Source organism: Mustelus asterias, chromosome 14 (assembly GCF_964213995.1).
Source record: "Mustelus asterias chromosome 14, sMusAst1.hap1.1, whole genome shotgun sequence".
NCBI lineage: Eukaryota > Metazoa > Chordata > Chondrichthyes > Carcharhiniformes > Triakidae > Mustelus > Mustelus asterias.
The window spans coordinates 56,332,968-56,351,673 of NC_135814.1; the positions used below are offsets into that span (position 1 = coordinate 56,332,968).

At 42.9% G+C, this 18,706-nt stretch overlaps 1 non-coding gene across 1 annotated transcript; it reads right to left on the reverse strand.

The window, feature by feature from the left end:
* Positions 1-3,562: 3,562 nt before the first annotated feature.
* On the reverse strand, positions 3,563-3,635 carry trnam-cau (transfer RNA methionine (anticodon CAU)). Its single transcript has one exon. It is a non-coding gene; the product is annotated as a tRNA-Met (tRNA).
* Between the last annotated feature and the right edge of the window lie 15,071 nt (positions 3,636-18,706).

The following is an 18,706-nucleotide window of genomic DNA, read 5'->3' on the forward strand; positions in this document are numbered from 1 at the left end:
TTTCCTCATTGTGGATATCAACATGTATGGGGGCTCCACCAACAACAAATCAATGTTATTTCTTTATTGGAAGTACAAACTGCAGTGCTGGAGGGCTAGGTGGACAGCTTGAAAAGCTATTCTTTCTGACTTTCATCTGGTTAGGAGTTCATGGTTTATTGGAGACACTCAAGCTTTCAGGAGGATCTTTGGTAATCAGTGTCCAGCTGAGTACCAGTGGTACAGTTAGAGTTGAATGGCCTGAAGTTGCTATCTTCTAGGATAGCAACATGTTCCAAACTTCTGGCCTAACTCCTCTAGATCTGTTGAAAGAACACTAGGTAACCAGGCACTTAGTTACACCAGAGATGTAACCCACCTGTCAGGTCTTCAGTGAACTCAGCTGTCATGAGATTAATGCCACCTCAGCCTCAAGAACCTATTGCACCAAATCAGCTGTTCAATCATGTTGGATGATGGAGGAAAGAACTTGTGTGAAAATGGGATACTGAATGGCAATAAAAAAGTGAAGATATTAAGGAGGATGAGGGGATGAGGAGGAATAATATGCCATGGTCACAGAGAAGGAAACTTGGTTAAGTCATTTTGTGTGAGAGAGTAGAGGCTGAATTTTTCAAATAGGGAGTGGCGGGAGGAGTGGACATAAATCTGGGAGGCAATGATATATTCAGTATTTTTGGGAACCTGAAGAATAGCGATGGTGCAGTACTTGAAGAAGATTTGATTTATTATTATCACATGTATTAGCATAGAGTGAAAAATATTGTTTCTTGTGCACTATACAGACAACAGGATAGGTTAAGAATGTATTTTCTTGATAAGGGTGCAGATGTGGGGAAGGCGAGAAATGAAAAGGAGAGAAACAATGCCTGAGGACAGAAGAGTGGAGGAGTTAAAAGGATTAATTATAAGGGGAATGAGTGGTCAGGTGTTGAATGGGAACAGAATCAAGACATTGTATCTGAGATTTAATTAAATAAACACACTGCAATCGACCAGAACAAATTATAATAATGAAGAATCAACACTTAAAATATAACAACGAATAGTCAACATGGTTTTCAAAGGGAAAGTCTTGCTTGTCCAGCCCCACTGATTATTTTAAGGAGGCAACTGGTAAACCTCTTACAGCTAGTTGTTGAAGGAGGAGACCAGAAAGAAGTCAAACTTTAATGTTTTAGATTCATTCACAAAGTGAGACATCACAAATGTTTAGCTCTGTTTTGTTACACCATTGGCAATAATTGTCTTGTTACAATCTCTTAAATACCCATAAGTAATAAGAACAATATATGATCAGCCCCCTTGAAGGGGGCATTTAATATTATAGCAACTAAACAAGAAAAAACAGAGGAACTTTATCAAATTAAATTGAAAAATCATTTTGTGGGCCACTGATGCACTCCAGGCCATGTAGCTCTCACTGGTCATGGAAGGCCTTAAGCAAACTAGCAGGCACTACATCCTCCCTCTGCAGAGATACCCGTACTTGAAATTAACATAGCAGAGGGGCAGGCAGTCAGGTCGACCGATCCACTCGATTGCCTATGCCTGGACCTGGTAATGGTTACCTTGACTAGGCCCAGGGGCAGACCCACAAGGAGGTCTTCCAATCTTCCCAACGTCCCTCTGCACTGGGCAGCCAAGGATCAGGAGCATGGCAGAAGTGCCTCTTTATGCTCTTTTATGTAAATGAGAAACAAATGAACAAAAATAACAAAACATTAACAGATCCAATTAAATTAATGTTATTGGGCTGATGGTGCATTCCAGCCCCTATGGCAACTACCAGTCATGGAAATGTCTCATTGAACTCTTGAGTAAATCAAATAAACAAATTAACTAATTAACTGGGTACTGTAACAAAAATCAAAAACTTTAACAGAAACGTATTTAAATTAAAACAACATTCCTGGGACTGATGGTGCACTTTAGCCCCTGCAGTGCCCTCTGATAGTGGAATGCCTCAAGAGCACTGGTGGATACCATATCACTCCTCTCCAGGGACACACAGGCACAAATATAACTGGAAGAGAGGCAAATAGTCAGGTTGAGTGTGTTTTTTTTCTCTCTCCCCTCCAAACTTCCCTTGAGCCCCTGTGTCAAGTAACCAAAGATAAAGAGCATGGGGAAGTGTCTCTCTATATTCTTTTGAATATCTTAGAAAAACTAAACCAATTAACAGCCTCTTAAAGGGTCTTAACAATAATCAAAAAACTTTAACAGAAACCTACTGAATTAAATTAAAATAACATTACCAGGATGATGATGCATTCCAGCCCATGGAGCGAACCATTCTGTAAGTGCCTTATATACTATTTCAAAAGAACAAAAGTATCAATAAATTTAACAAAGAGAGAGAGATGACAGCCCCTGATGGAGCATTATAACTAAAGCAAAATGTCAAAGGAAATTTAACTAATTAAACCAAAATATAATTTCTGGGAGAAGTGTCTTATATATTTGTGTGCACAAGTAATTAGCCAATGAGTACCCGCATCTGTATACACCTTAATTTATGCAATTAACAGAGGATGTAGTCAAGGGTAATGCAGTGGATTTATTTAATAGCCTTTGAAACGGTACTACACAATAGACTACTGAACAAGATCAGACAATGCAGAGTTGGAGACAGAAAACAGAATGCATAGCTATCAGACTGCAATACTGAAAGTAAAAGTCGGGGTGGGCAGAGGGGGACGGGGGGATGGTGCGGGAGAATAAAGGGTAGCTATTTAGAATGACAGAAGCTGAGAAGTGGCCTCCCACAAGGATCTGTACAGGGACCATTGTTTTTGTTTCCCTTTTGACTTTGGAATCTGCCACTTCCAGCATGATGCCATTACTAAACACATCCTCTCCCCACTGTTGCCAGCATTTCGAAAGGACTATGATGCCTTGATCCACTCCTTAGTCACCCCAACACCCTTTCTGCTCCTCTTCCCAAGATACCTTCCTATGCCAACACAGGAAATGTAACCTCCCCACTTCTCACTATCCAAAATCTCAAATACTTCTTCCAGGTTAAAAGGCAATTTACCAGTACTCCCTCCAGTTTAGTACGAGGAGGCTGGTGGTGTGGAAGGTGAAGACAAATGGAACCATGCTGTGGTTCTGGAGGAAATGGCATGAGCAGCCAACCGCCCTGTCAGCTATGGCGGAGAGAGCATCCACAATTGGGCAAAAAAAGGAGAGATACCAGGAGTGTTGGTATGGAAGGTGGCATCATCAGAATCAAAAACAGAAAATCTGGAAAATCTCAGCAAGTCTGACAGCGTCTGTGGGGAGAGAATAGAGCCAACGATTTGGCTCAAAACGTTGAGATTTTCCAGCATTTTCTGTTTTTGTTTCGGATTCCAGCATCCGCAGTATTTGGCATCATTGAAATAATGTGCGACAGACACCATAGAACGCTACTGGGCAAATTAATTTGAAAATCTTATGTCAAATGTAGAGCCTAATAAAGCATTGATAATGAGGAGATCGTACTTTAAAATTGAGCACGCGTTCAGACTCTGAAATGTGTTTATTAAAAAAGTTTTACAAATATAAAAATATTCTGTGCCCCGTGTGAGGATCGAACTCACGACCTTCAGATTATGAGACTGACGCGCTACCTACTGCGCTAACGAGGCTCTGCTCAAAAGTTCGGAATCAGCCTCTATGTAGTCAGAATCGGTCTATCTTTGCTTCTTTAAATACTGCTTAATGCTACTTCACGACACTGACTGGTGTTTCTGCGGGCAGGGGTGCGATCTGTTTACTGTTTTATTTGATCCCGCAGTTGCGTTTACGGGTTTAATAATCAAAGAGCGGCCTCCGGGCAGTGAGTGATCGGCGCCAAGCCCAGGGGATTGGGTATGGGCCCGGCCCGGTCCGGCCCCCTCCTTCCGCACGCGACACGGGGAATGTGGGTCACGAGCTACACAGCTCGAGCGGGCTGAGCGGCAGTGGAGCGCGAGCGGCTCTGCTCTCTAACCGTCTCTTCAACAATGTCTATTGTACAGGTTTTAGCCGCAAGTTAGACAGACGTTTCAGTCCATAACATGAGGAGGTGGGGGTTTTATTTGTGCTTCTCATCTTGCGACAGGAACTTCTAAATGTATTTGCAGAGGTAAAGCATAACAAAAGTAAATGTTTATAGTTTTTAAGGATTTAAGTCAAAACATTTATGCGACAACTATTTCACAGAATCCTCTACTGTTTCCAGCCCCTTCATGATTTTCAACACCTCCATCAAATCTCTTAGTCTTCTATCCAAGGAGAACAGCCCCAACCTTTACAGTCTATCCTCAACTCAAATTTCTGATCCCTGGAGCCATTCTTGTAAACCTCTTCTGCACTCTCGCCAATGCGTTCACATCCTTCCTATGTTGTTTAAGTTTATTTATTATTGTCACAAATAGGCGTACATTAACACTGCAATGAAGTTACTGTGAAAATCCCCTCGTCACCACACTCTGGCTGCGCCTTTTTGGGTACACTGAGGGAGATTTAGCATAGCCAATGCACCTAACCCTGATACCCAGAACTGTACACAATATCATATTTTAGAGTTTTTTTGAAGTATAAGGTGGGAGAGAAAGTTGAATTCCCCTTGGAAATGTGCAGTAAATTTGCAGAAAAGAAAAGTTATATTGAACAGAAACTCGCCTAAGATTGTTTTAGGCAGAGAGAAACAGTTGATTTTGATTTGATTTGATTTATTATTGTCACATGTATTAACATACAGTGAAAAATATTGTTTCTTGCGTGCTATACAGACAAAACATATCGTTCATAGAGAAGGAAATGAGAGAGTGCAGAATGTAGTGTTACAGTCATGTAGAGAAAGATCAACTTAATGCAAGATAAGTCCATTCAAAAGTCTGACAGCAGCAGAGAAGAAGCTGTTCTTGAGTCGGTTGGCACATGACCTCAGACTTTTGTATCTTTTTCCCGAAGGAAGAAGGTGGAAGAGAATGTCTGAGGTGCGTGGAGTCCTTAATTATGCTGGCGGTTGTGCCGAGGCAGCGGGAAGTGTAGACAGAGTCAATGGATGGGAGGCTGGTTTGCGTGATGGATTGGGCTACATTCACAACCTTTTGTAATTCCTTGTGGTCTTGGGCCGAGCAGGCGCCATATCAAGCTGAAGTTCATCTTTCCTGTAATTAAGTTATTGGTCTGCAACGTTTACTCTGTTTCTCACTTCACATATGCTGCCAGACACACTGAGCAGTCTGTGTTTTTTTACTTCAGATTGCCAAAATCCACAATATTTTGGCTGTGCAAGAGTTTTTAAGTATTGAAATGTAGTTATCTAGATGGTTAAGAAAAGCAAAGAAATAAATCCACTTCAATTACAGTGATTTGTTTTGCTTCTAAGCTCCACAAATCTACCTTTCCTGAAGATGTCGATCCCTAAACAATCTAAATTGTCTTGTAATGACTTATGGTTTCAAATATTTAAATAGTTTAGCCCAATGGGTGGTCTTAATCTTATTAATACACGTCCTTCCACCCTAGGGCTGAAGTGTGATTTTGGAGTCTGATGCTTTCAGAGCTTGGCTTAAATCAACAAAATAGCAAGTCATTTTCTTTGACTATATGTATATATTTTTGTTTTTTTTCTTTGCCTTGCACCTACTCAAACATTTACTATATGTATGGACCTTTAGGTGCAATAAGGATCCATTGGTGGCATAAGTTTTGAGTTCTGCCTGTCTGCCTTGCCAGCTCGGTATCGGATGAGGTACTTGATATTAGTGTGACAGCAACCCACGATTTTCAGCCCCAATACATGAAACACATTAGTCATAAGCCAAAGTAAACAAAAACATGAACTACCAGTACTGAAAAATGTTACGATCCCAGCTGATGTTATTGCTGGACAAATCAAATCTCAGGGTGGAACCTGGTTTGATAGATCCTAACTTTTATTGTTTGTTTTTGACACTTGGAAGCGGCAATTAAACAGTCATGGGAGTCAGCTGGTGAGCTTTCAACAAAAGAATAAAACATTTATTAAACAAGAAAAGATTAACTATTTTATACTATTCCTTCATCCCGACAATACCTTTCCAGACAAAAATTTAAAAATCCATCTTGTTCTAATGTTCTCAGTAAGTACACAGTCCAAGTAAACCAATAGGCAAACTCGAGCAGTGCACCGGGCCAGGACACATCAGCAGAAGCCATTTTGCGGACTTCCCGCTGGGCGTCATGGCCTCTGTGAGTCTCCAAGACGAAACTCTGCACATAAATCGGCGTGGAGCTGATTACAATATGGAAATCTCTATTTATATTTCATTACCAGGCCGGGACTGAAGTCTCTGAGCCCGCTAGCATCTCCACACTCCTCTCCTCCCCACCCCCCCCCCCCAAAGCCCCTTTGCCAGGAGTGGTTCACTCCAGTGGGGTTTACTCCTGTTCATTAATGGGGAACAGGCGACCCAACCCCGCTGGAGGAAAGTGAGGCTTCCTGGGAGGTCAGGGGTAAGTCTGGCACCTTGGTGCTGCTGACCAGGCATCGGGTACTGCCAAGGGGGTGGAGCCTATTGGGAGCAGGGGAAATTGGTGGGATGAGGGGGTAATTGGTGGGGTGATGGAGACCCACTGCCACTCTGCATTGGGATGACTGGGAGAGGGAGGGAAAAGGTGATCAGGACCAGCCATTCGGGTTGGGAGGGCGGTTCAAGGGTTGCTAGGAGGGTCAAGACTGCCGGGTGGGTGGGAAGTCGAGAGGTCGGGGATGTCCAAGTTTGATTTGATTTATTACTGTCACAAGTATTAGTATACAGTGAAAAGTATTGTTTCTTGTGCTCTATACAGACAAAACATACCGTTCGTGGAGAATAAAATGAGAGAGTGCAGAATGTAGCGCTACAGTCATAAGCTAGGGTGTAAAAAAAGATCAACTTAATGCAAGGTTGGTCCATTCAAAAGTCTGATGGCAGTAGGAAGAAGCTGTCCTCGAGTCGGTTGGTACATGACCTCAGACTTTTGTATCTTTTTCCTGATGAAAGAAGATGGAAGAGAGAATGTCCAGGATGCGTGGGGTCCTTAATTATGCTGGCTGCTTTTCCGGGGAAGTACAGACAGAGTCAATGGATGGCAGGCTGGTTTGCGTGATGGATTGGGCTACATTCGTGACCTTTTGTAGTTTCTCGCGATCTTGGGCAGAGCAGGAGCCATAACAAACTGTGATACAACCAGAAAGAATGCTTTCTATGGTGCATCTGTAAAAGTTGGCGAGAGTCGTAGCTGACATGCCAAATTTCCTTAGCCTTCTGAGAAAGTAGAGGCATTGGTTCTTAACAATGGTGTCGGCATGGGGACCAGGACAGGTTGTTGGTGATCTGGACACCTAAAAACCTGAAGCTCTCGACCATTTCTACTCCGTCCCTGTTAACATAGATAGAGGAATGTTCTCCTCGACGCTTCCTGAAGTCGATGACAAATCTCCTTCGTTTTGTTGACATTGAGGGAGAGATTATTGTTGCCGCACCAGTTCACCAGATTCTCTATCTCATTCCAGTGCTCTGTCTCGTCATTTTTGAGATCAGACCCACTATGGTGGTGTTGTCAGCAAACTTGAAAATCGAGTTGGAGGGAAATTTGGCCACACAGTCATAAGTTTATAATGAGCATAGTAGGGGGCTGAGAACACAGTCTTGTGGGGCACCGGGTGTTAAGGATGATCGTGGAGGAGGTGTTGTTGCCTATCCATACTGATTGTGGTCTGTGGGTTAGGAAGTTCAGGATCCAGTCACAGAAGGAGGAGCCGAGGCCCAGGCCATGGAGTTTGGAGATGTGTTTCGTGGAAATAATAGTGTTGAAGACTGAGCTATAGTCAATAAATAGGAGTCTGACATAGGTATCCTTGTTATCTAGGTGTTCCAGGGTTGAGTGCAGGGCCAGGGAGATGGCATTTACTGTGGACCTGTTGCGGCGGTAGGCAAACTGTAGTGGATCCATGCAGTCCAGGAGGCTGGAATTGATTCATGCTTTGACTAACCTTTCGAAGCACTTCATAATGATGGATGTGAGAGCCAACGGACGATTTTCATTAAGGCACGCTGCTTGGCTTTTCTTTGGTACTGAGATGATATCATCTTGAAGCAGATAGGGACCTCAGATTGTTGTAAAGAGAGATTGAAGATGTCTGCGAATACCCTCACCAGCTGATCCGCGCAGGATCTGAGTGCTCATCCGGGTACTCAGTCTGGACCAGTTGCTTTCCATGGGTTGACCTTCGGGAAGGCTGCTCTGACATCTGCAATGGTGACCTCAGATATAGGTTCATCCGACACTTACAGGGTGGAGAGCATGCTCTTGCTGACCTCTTGCTCAAAACGAGTGTAGAATGCATTGAGCTCATCAGGGAGAGGTGCATTGGAGCCGGCGATTTTACATGTCACCTTCTTGTCATCTGTTATGTTTTGCAGACCTTGTCAAAGTCAGTGGAGGTCCGTGTGGCTAGCCTGGGACTCTAACTTGGTCCAGTACTCATCTGGGTAGGTTCGGGTTGGGGTGACATTGGGGCTGACCCAGAGAGGTCTGGGAGTCCAGCAATCGGAGGGTCGGAAGCCCACTGATGGGGGTTTGTGGGCAGGCCAGCGATCGGGAGGCCGGCAATGCGGGGCCAGTGTGCATGTGCCAATCTCCACGTTGACAGATCGACGCATGTGCAGTGACTCTCTCAGCGCTATGCTGCCAGCTGGTCGGGCGGGAATAGCCCCCTCCCTGCCCCAGATTTCCAGAGTGAATCATGCTAGGACACTCTGTGATGCACAGAGTGTCGGAGATTCTTTCTGGAAAGCATGCTGAAAAAAAAATCACCAGGATTTACTCCCATTTACTTAGAATTGTTTTGGGAGAATCCTGGCCACAGTCTTCCTGAACTCTGTTCTGCCCCATTCCCCGGTTTTAGTACTTTTTTAAATTCTTCAGTTTGGGACTGGTTTTCTGTCCCTGTGCATTGTCCTGCCTGTTCTGTTAGTGTCTTTGGAAATGCTCCTTCTTTCTGGGTTACCTTGTTCCAACTGACTCAAACTGCTCTTGTTTTTCTGTGTGGGCTCCTGGTTGCTATGAAACAGCCTAGATTTTTATACCCTGTGCTTGTTTTAGGGTTTAATAAACCTCATTACAATGCAGGCATTTAAACAGACCCACAGACTTACTGGCAATTTAAAAAAATGAAACCACAACCGAAGTTCTTAACCGTTAATACACAAACACGTTAAGCTTACTTAAAGGTACATTTTATTCCTGATACCCACAAAAACAAATATGCATTATTTTTAAAAATCTCTATTTCCTAACAAAAGCAATTAATACTTGCCATCAATGGAAGGAGTTACTGAGAGATCAAAGACAGGTGGTTTTCCTCCATCTCCCTGGACCTGTGCACGATGTTACTACTGTAGTTGGCCCCTTCCCGAGCATTGGACATGCACAGAAAAGTTTGCACTTTGAATACTCAATATCAAGCCCAGGATGCTTTTTTTTTTAGTAAGAATGGTATTGATAATTTTGGCCAACTATTTTATAACAGGTATGCGTTATGCAAAATGAATAAATTGTTAGTAATTTTTAAACTAAAAGTTTATTTATTAGTCACAAGTAAATTTACTTTTACTGTGAAAATCCTCTAGTTGCCACACTTCGGCGCCTGTTCAGATACACTGAGGGAGAATTTAGCATGGCCAATGCACTTAACCTCATAATACCAAAACTACAATATTTGGACCACTTATGTAAACCACTTTCTGGCCCTGTAACTGAGCCACTAAAGTAACTATAGAACTCTTTCTTATGAATATCAAAGTCACTACAACAATCCCCACTGATATAGCACCTTTAATGTAATAAAACATACCAATTGTGTCATAGAACCATTATAAAACAAAATTAGACAAGGAGCAATATAAAGAGATATTAAGGTAGATGGCCAAAAGCTAGTGAAAGGGATTGATTTTATTCTGTGTCTTAAAAGAAGTAGAAAGGTTTATTGAGGTTAATTCAAGAGTTTAGGGCCTTGGCACCTTAACCACCAATGGTGGAATGATTAAAATCAAATTAAAGTTAAATGCTCAAAAAATATCAGGGAGGGATTTTAAAAAAAAGATTTGAATCTTAAAATACTATCCTGAGAGCCACAAAGATATTCAGCAACAGTTAAAGTTAATTATGAGCAAAAGCGATCACAAAGATTGAGAATGCTGAGCATGCTAATGCAACAGCTGGTGTATTGGGACACAGCAGTGACAAGCCAGTGAACAAAACTGTCAAAGGCAGCTAGATATATGTGATACAGCTGGTCACAAAATACCGGAACTCTGTAGCCAAATATAAAAAGATCAGATTAGTCTAAGGATGTATCTGATAGAATGCTTCAGGGCAATAGACACTTATGTTTAGATTGTCCTGTGTGAGATGATCATGTTACTACAAATTACCAGTGATCGTAATACAGTAATGAGAAATTACTGCTGCTATACTGTATGTTACATTAAAAATAACTCTCATCTTAGACCACCAGCAGCACAACACTTAACTTTATTCCATAGTATAACCTATGTTCTTCAGTTATTCATATCTTCCCTTCTTAGGTCATCCCTTGGGACCAAGAATGACTTTCTTCCAGTGTTTGGTATACCCACTCCGCTGTTTGCACTTGGCCTCCACCTGGGCCTGTCAGAGATGTTTGAAATGATTGGCACCTTCGTGGATGCTTCACTCCAGTTTGGGTGGTCTCAAGCAGGAGATTCCCACAAAATATTTGGGATGTTCCATTTTTTCAGAGAGCCTTTGAGGGCGTTGCTTAAATGTTTACATTGTGCTCCTGGTAACTGCTTGCTGTGACGAAGCTTGGAGTAGAGAGCTTGTTTTGGGAGTCTTGTGTCTGGCATGTGAACGATGTGGCCTGCCTGACATGGCTGATTTACTATAGCCAGTGCCACGATACTGGGGATGTTAGCCTGAGAAAGGACACTGATATTGGAGTGCCTATCATGCCATTGAATTTGAATGTGCAGGATTTTGTGGAGGCATTGCTGGTGATAATTCTGCAGGAATTTGAGGTGTCTTGTACGTTATCCATGTCTGTGACGTATACAGGAGGACAGGTAGCACTGCAGCTCTGTAGACCATGAGCTTGGTGCCAAGGTTTGAGGTCTTTGTCATCACTCTTTTCCTCAGACTGCAGAAGGCACAGTTTCTGCGTTGATGTCAATCCTCATTCAGAAGAGGCTCCCAAGGTTTGATAAATGATCCACATTCTCCAGTTTGCCATGGATATTAATAAGAACAAAGAACAGTACAGCACAGGAACAGGCCCTTCGGCCCTCCAAACCTGTGCCGATCATATTTACCTATCTAACCAACTGCTTATATCCCTCTATTCCCTGTTTGTTCATATGCCTATAAGTCTTAAATGTGGCTAAAGTAACTGTCTCAACCACCTCACTTGGCAGTGAATTCCAGGCCCCCACTACCCTCTGTGTAAAAAAAAACTTCCCCCGCACATCTCCACTGAACCTTTCCTCCCTTATCTTGAACTTATGCCCCCTTGTAATTGTCATTTCTATACTGGGAAAAATCTTCCATCTGTTCACCCCACCTATATCTCTCATAATTTTATAAACTTCTATCAGGTCGCCCCTCAGCCTCTGTCTTTCCAGGGAGAACAGTCCCAGTTTATTCAATCTTCCCTCATAGCTAATACCCTCCATACCAGGCAACATCCTGGTAAACCTTTTCTGCACTCTCTCCAAAGCCTCCACGTCCTTCTGGTAGTGCGGTGAACAGAATTGGATGCAGTATTCCAAATGTGGCCTAACCAATGTTTTATACACCTGTAACATAATTTGCCAACTTTTATACTCGATGCCCTGTCTGACGATGGCAAGCATGCCATATGCTTTCATCACCACCTTTTCCACCTGTGCTCCCACTGTTAAGGATCTGTGGACCTGTATTCCCAGATCTCTCTGTGTATCTGTGCTCTTGATTGTTCTGCCCTTTATTTTATAGCTCCCACCTGAATTGGATCTACCAAAATGCATCACCTCTCATTCATCCGGATTAAATTCCATCTGCCATTTCTCCGTCCAATTTCCAGTCTATCTATACCCTGCTGTATTCCCTGACAATCTTCATCACTATCTGCAACTCCGTCAATCTTAGTATCATCTGCAAAATTGCTAATCAGACCAGCTACTTTTTCTTCCAATTGTCGACAATCACCAGGCAAGACTGTTCTCTTCCTGATGGGGGGCACTTCAGTGGTCACGGACATTCAGCCTCTGATCTCCGGGTAAGCGTTCTCCAAGGCGGCCTTCACGACACACGACAGCGCAGAGTCGTTGAGCAGAGACTGATAGCCAGGTTCCGCACACATGAGGACGGCCTCAACCGGGATATTGGGTTCATGTCACACTATCTGTAACCCCCACAACTTGCCTGGATGTGCAAAATCTCACTAGCTGTCCTGTTTGAAGACAATACACATCTCTTTAACCTGTGCTTAATGCTCCCTCCACTCACATTGTCTGTACCTTTAAGACTTGATTAGCTGTAAAGACTCACATTCCAATCATTATTCATGTAAATTGAGTTTGTGTCTTTGTGCCCTGTTTGTGATCAGAACTCCCACCCACCTGACGAAGAAACAGCCCGGTCCGAAAGCTGGTGGCCTTTGCTACCAAATAAACCTGTTGGACTTTAACCTGGTGTTGTTAGTATTCTATGGCCAAGCCAGTTCTGAATCCATCTAGCTAGTTCACTCCTGATCCCGTGATATTTAATCTTTTGCACCAGCCTGCCATGAAGGACCTTGTTGAATGCCTTACTAAAGTCCATGTAGACAACATCCACAGTCCTTCCCTCATCAATCAGTTTTGTCACCTCCTCAAAAAACTCAAGTAAATTGAGACACGACCTCCCATGTACAAAACCATGCTATTTATTGCTAACAAGACTATTCAGTTCCAAATATGTATAGAACCTATTCCTAAGAATCTTCTCCAGCAGTTTCCCTATCACTGATGCCAAGCTCACTGGCCTATAATTACTCGGTTATCCTTGCTACCCTTCTTAAATAACGGGATAACATTGGCTATCCTCCAATCCTCTGGTACTTCACCAGTGGCCAAGGAGGAAACAAAGATTTCTGTTAGAGGCCCAGTAATCTGGGAGAGATGCCATCTGGCCTGGGGATTTGTCTACCTTAATGTTTTTTAACTCGCCTAACACTTCCTCCCTCGTAATGATGGCTTTTTCTAAAGGATTTACACACCTCACCAAGATACCATTAATCGACGTGTCCCTCTCCTTTGTGAATACTGATGCAAAATACTCATTAAGGATCTCACCCACTTCCTTTGGTGCTACACGTAATTTCTCTCCTTTGTCCTTAAATGGACCAACTCTTTCTCTAGCTACCCGCTTGTTCCTAATATATGTATAAAATGCTTTGGGATTCTCCTTAATCCTGTCGGCCAAGGACATTTCATGACCCCTTCTTGCCCTCCTAACTCCCTGTTTGAGCTCTTTTCTATTTTCCCTGTATTCTTCAAATGCTTCATCTGTTTTTAATTGCCTAGCCCTCATGTATGCATCCTTTTTCTTTTTGACTAGACTCTCAATTTCCCTGGTCATCCATGGTTCCTGAATCCTGCCTTTCCTTCCTTTTCATAGGCACATGCCTGTCCTGCACTCTGATCAACTGCTCCTTAAAAGACTCCCACATGCCAAATGTGGATTTACCCTCAGACTCTCCCAAACAACAGCCTCCAAATCCTGCCTAATCTGGTTGTAGTTAGCCTTCCCCCAGTTTAGCACCTTAACCCTAGGACAACACTGGTCCTTTTCCATCATTATCCGAAAGCTTACAGAATTGTGGTCACTGTTCGCCACATATTCCCCCACTGCAACTTTGATTACCTGGCCGGGCTCATTCCCTAGTACTAGGTCCAGTATAGCCCCCTCTCTAGTCACACTATCCACATATTGTTCCAAAAAGCCTTCCTGGACACACTTAACAAATTCCTCACTATCCGGACCCTTAGCCCTAAAGGATTTTCAGTCAATATAGTTGGGGTCAGTACTGTGGATCAGAAGCTGTGGTGGGAAGCTTTATGGAGGTGGGGTAATGTTTTGCGGGGAGGAAGTTGGAAAAGAACGTTGGTGTGGTGACGCAGCCTTGCTTGATCCCAGTTTGCATTTGTATAGGGTCTGTGCCAGATCCGCTGATAAGGATCACAGCTGGTGTGTCATCGTGCAGCAGGCAGAGGATGATGATGAATTTCTGCGGACAGCCAAATTTGAGGAGGATTCTTCACATCCCCTCCAGGTTGATAAAGTTGAAGGCCTTTGTGAGGTCAAAGAAGGCCATGAATAGAGGTTGCTGCTGCTTCTTGGACTTGTCATACTGTGAAGATCATGTCCACTGTGCCTCTTGATGGACAGAATCCACATAGTGACTCTGGTGAGAGCTCTTTAGTCATGTACGCACCAACCTCATACAAAATAGGTGGATTTAGATGTACTAAAGCAAGTTATTTAGTTGCATCATGCCATTACCTTTTTTATTTTTCTTAAGTAAAAAGAATGCCATACCCAAATAGTTCCCATTTATATTATTTATCTTTTGTCAAATGGCTTCTGAATTCCTATCAATTTTCCATGTTTCATGGTTGAATTTAAAATACAAATAGAAGATGAGAAGGTAAAATCTAATACCAGAGTCTTGTGCGGAAACTTAGGAGGCTACAATGGGATGAGGGGGGAGTTGGCTAAGGTAGACTGAGAGCAAAGACTTTATGGTAGGACAATTGAACAATGGAGGACTTTCAAAGCAATTTTTCACAGTGTTCAGCAAAAGTATATACCAGTGAAAAGGAAGGACTGTAGGAAAAGGGATAATCAGCCATGGATATCTAAGGAAATAAAGGAGGGTATCAAATTGAAAGAAAATGCATACAAAGTGGCAAAGATTAGTGGGAAACTGGAGGATTGGGAAATCTTTAAAGGTCAATAGGAAGCTATGAAAAAAAGCTACAAAGAAAAGTACGATAGTTCATGAGAGTAAACTAGCTTAGAATATAAAAACATAGCAAAAGTTTCTGTATATAAAATGAAAAAGAGTGGCTAAGGTAAACATTGGTCCTTTAGAGGATGAGAAGGGGGATTTAATAATGGGAAATGAGGAACTGGTCGAGGCATTGAACAGGTATTTTGTGTCAGTCTTCACAGTGGAAGACACAAATAACATGCAAAAAATCGAAGACAAGGAGGCTATGGCAGGTGAGGACCTAGAAACGATCATTATCATTAAAGAGGTAGTGTTGGGCAAGCTAATGGGGCTAAAGGTAGACAAGTCTCCTGGCCCTGATGGAATCCCAGGGTACTAAAAGAGATGGCGGAGGAAATAGCAAATGAACTCATGGTAAGTTTCCAAATTTCGTTGGACTCTGGGGCAGTTCCACAAATTGGAAAACAGCAAATGTGATGCCACTGTTTAAAAAAGGAGGTAGACAAAAGGCGGATAACTATAGGCTGGTTAGCTTAACTTCTGTAGTGGGAAAAATGCTTGAATCTATCAACAAGGAAGAAATAGCGAGACATCTAGATAGAAATTGTCCCACTGGGCAGACGCAGCATGGGTTCATGAAAGGCAGGTTATGTTTAATTTACTGGAATTCTTTGAGGACATTACGAGCGCGGTGGACAATGGAGAACCGGTGGATGTGGTGTGTTTGGATTTCCAGAAGGCATTTGACAAGGTGCCACACAAAAGGCTGCTGCATAAGATAAAGGTGCATGGCGCTACGGTAATGTCTTAGCATGGATAGAGAATTGGTTAACTAACAGAAAGCAAAGAGTGGGGATAAATGGGTGTTTTTCTGGTTGGCAATCAGTGACTAGTGGTGTGTCTCAAGGATCAATGTTGGGACAGCAATTGTTTCCAATTTACACAGATGATTTGGAGTTGGGGACCAAGTATAGTGTGTCAAAGTTTGTAGATGACACTAAGATGAGTGGTAGAGCAAAGTGTGCAGAGGACACTGAAAGTCTGCAGAGGGATATAGATAGTCTAAGTGAGTGGGCAAGGGTCTGGCAGATGGAGTACAATGTTGGTAAATGTGAGGTCATTCATTTTGGTAGGAATAACAGCAAAATGGACTATTATTTAAAAAGTAAAAAATTGCAGCATGCTGTTGTGCTGAGGGACCTGGGCGTCCTTGTGCATGAATTGCAAAAAGTTGGTTTGCAGGTGTAGCAGGTAATTAAGAAGGCAAATGGAATTTTGTCCTTTATTGCTGGAGAGATGGAGTTTAAAAACATGGAGGTTATGTTGCAGCTGTATAAGGTTACTGATGAGGCCACACCTGGAGTACTGTGTACAGTTTAGGTCTCAGGATGTACTGACACAGGAGAGGATGCAGAAGAGATTCACTAGATTGATTCTGGAGTTGAGAGGGTTGGCTTATGAAGAGAGACTGAGTAGACTGGGACTATACTCATTGGAATTTAGAAAAATGAGGGGGGATCTTATAGAAACATATAAAATTATGAAGGTAATAGATAAGATAGAAGCAGGGAGGTTGTTTTCACTGGCGAGTGACGCTAGAACTAGGGGGCATAGCCTTAAAATAAGGGGGAGCAGATTTAGGACTGAGTTGAGGAGGAACTTCTTCACCCAAAGGGTTGTGAATCTGCGGAATTCCCTGCCCAGTGAAACAGTTGAGGCTACCTTGTTGAATGTTTTTAAGGCAAAGATAGATTTTTGAAGAGTAAAGGAACTAATGGTGAGTGGGTGGGTAAGTGGAGCTGAGCCCACAAAAAGATCAGCCATGATCTTATTGAATGATGGAGCAGGCTTGAGGGGCCAGATGGCCTACTCCTGCTCCTAGTTCTTATGTTCCATGTGTCTTGTCAGTGTCCCCCAGACTTAAATCTAGTGCAATACTGAGGGAATGCTGTATTTTCAAATGTCAAATTTTTTGAATACTGTAATAGCATCCATCAGGCTAGTGTGTAGTGCTTTATCAGTGTCCTGTAGGTAGTAGTGATATTTTGGGTAGGAAGGAGATGAACTACTCACCACAGAAAGCTCAGCCTTTGAGCTGTTCTGGTAGCATTTATGTGACTGATCTAATGTAGGTTATTATCATATATGGTTTCTGGGATGTTGCTGGTGGGAGACTCAACAATAGAAATTCCATTCAATATCAAGGGAGGTTAATTAGGGTCTCTTGCAATTGGTAGGTTATTGTTGGGTACTTGTGAGATGCAAATTGTTCTGTATTTTGAAGTGGCTACATCTTTTCTGGTATTGGCCCCGTAGCAGCGAGAGGGGAAAGCCGGGCCATTAATAGCGAGAGCAGCAGCGGGGCCATTAACAACAAGAGAGCAGCAGCAGCAGTGGGGCCAGTAACAGCAAGGGAGCGGGGCCATTAACAAGGAGAGAGCTGCAGCGGGGCCATTAAGAGTGAGGGAGGAAAGCTGGGCCACTAACTGCAAGAGAACAGCAGCAGGGCCTTTCAGAGCAAGAGAGCAGCAGCGGGGCCATTAACAGCGAGAGCAGCAGCGGGGCCATTAACAACAAGTGAGCAGCAGCAGGAGCGGGGCCAGTAACAGCAAGGGAGCGGGGTCATTAACAAGGAGAGAGCAGAGGTGGGGCCATTAGCAGTGAGAGAGCAGCAGCAGGGCCATTGGCAGCCAGAGTGGCATCCGGCCAGTTGAGATTTGCGGGCTTTGGAGGCTCTTCCATCCTGGACCTGGATCAAGCAAAAATTTAGAAATAAACCTGCATTGTGTTTTACTGAAACCTGCAAGTGTGGCACCCCTACTTTTCTCTTTGTGGTAATTCTGGGTCGATATGTAACAAAGAGGAAACTGGCAATGAGAGTTGTCGAAAAAAAATTCGACCAAGTTCAAAGAAAACGAAAACCCAACACTTGGGATCAAAAAGATGACGGGCAAGGAAAATAAATCTTCAATGCAGTTCAAAAAAGTTTAGAAAAAAAACACACGAGTATGCAAGAAACAAAGGTTAAACTTACCGTTAAATAAAGTGGATAGACTTCCAAGTTGCGGAGACCATGCATTTGGCAAAGTGAAATAGGCTGCGGGAATGGAGAATCACAGGACAGAGAAACAAAAAGTTTGTGGGATCGTAAAGAGAAGCTGCAACTTGGGAGAGAAGTTCCAGACAAAAGAAAATCGTTGCATTGTTAGATTGGGTGATCTCTTGCATTGTACAAGGAAGAGGGAGAAACTGAAGAAAGTATAAAACCCGGTTACTAAAAATGGTGGGAAAAATGTAGTCCTACAACTCAGTGGTCTTAATGACGGAGTGAAGTCCAACTCAAAATTAAGCCAAATAGTACGCCAAAATGTCTAAAAGTCAGAACAGTACCATTTGCCACCAGACCAAAAGTCGAAGAAGAACTAGAAAGACTAGTCAAAATAGGAATAATTGAATCAGTTACTACAAGTGATTGGGCTACGCCAGTCATGCCTGCACTAAAACCTGATGGCTCAGTAAGGATTTGTGGAGATTTCAAGACAGCGATTAACCCAGTATTGTGCACTGATAAATATCCAATGCCGCTGATTGAAGAGTTATTTGCTGGACTATTGGAGGCCGAAAATTCAGTAAAAGATCTATCACAAGAGTACTTACAAGTGAATGTGGCTGTGAGTTCACAACTGTTAT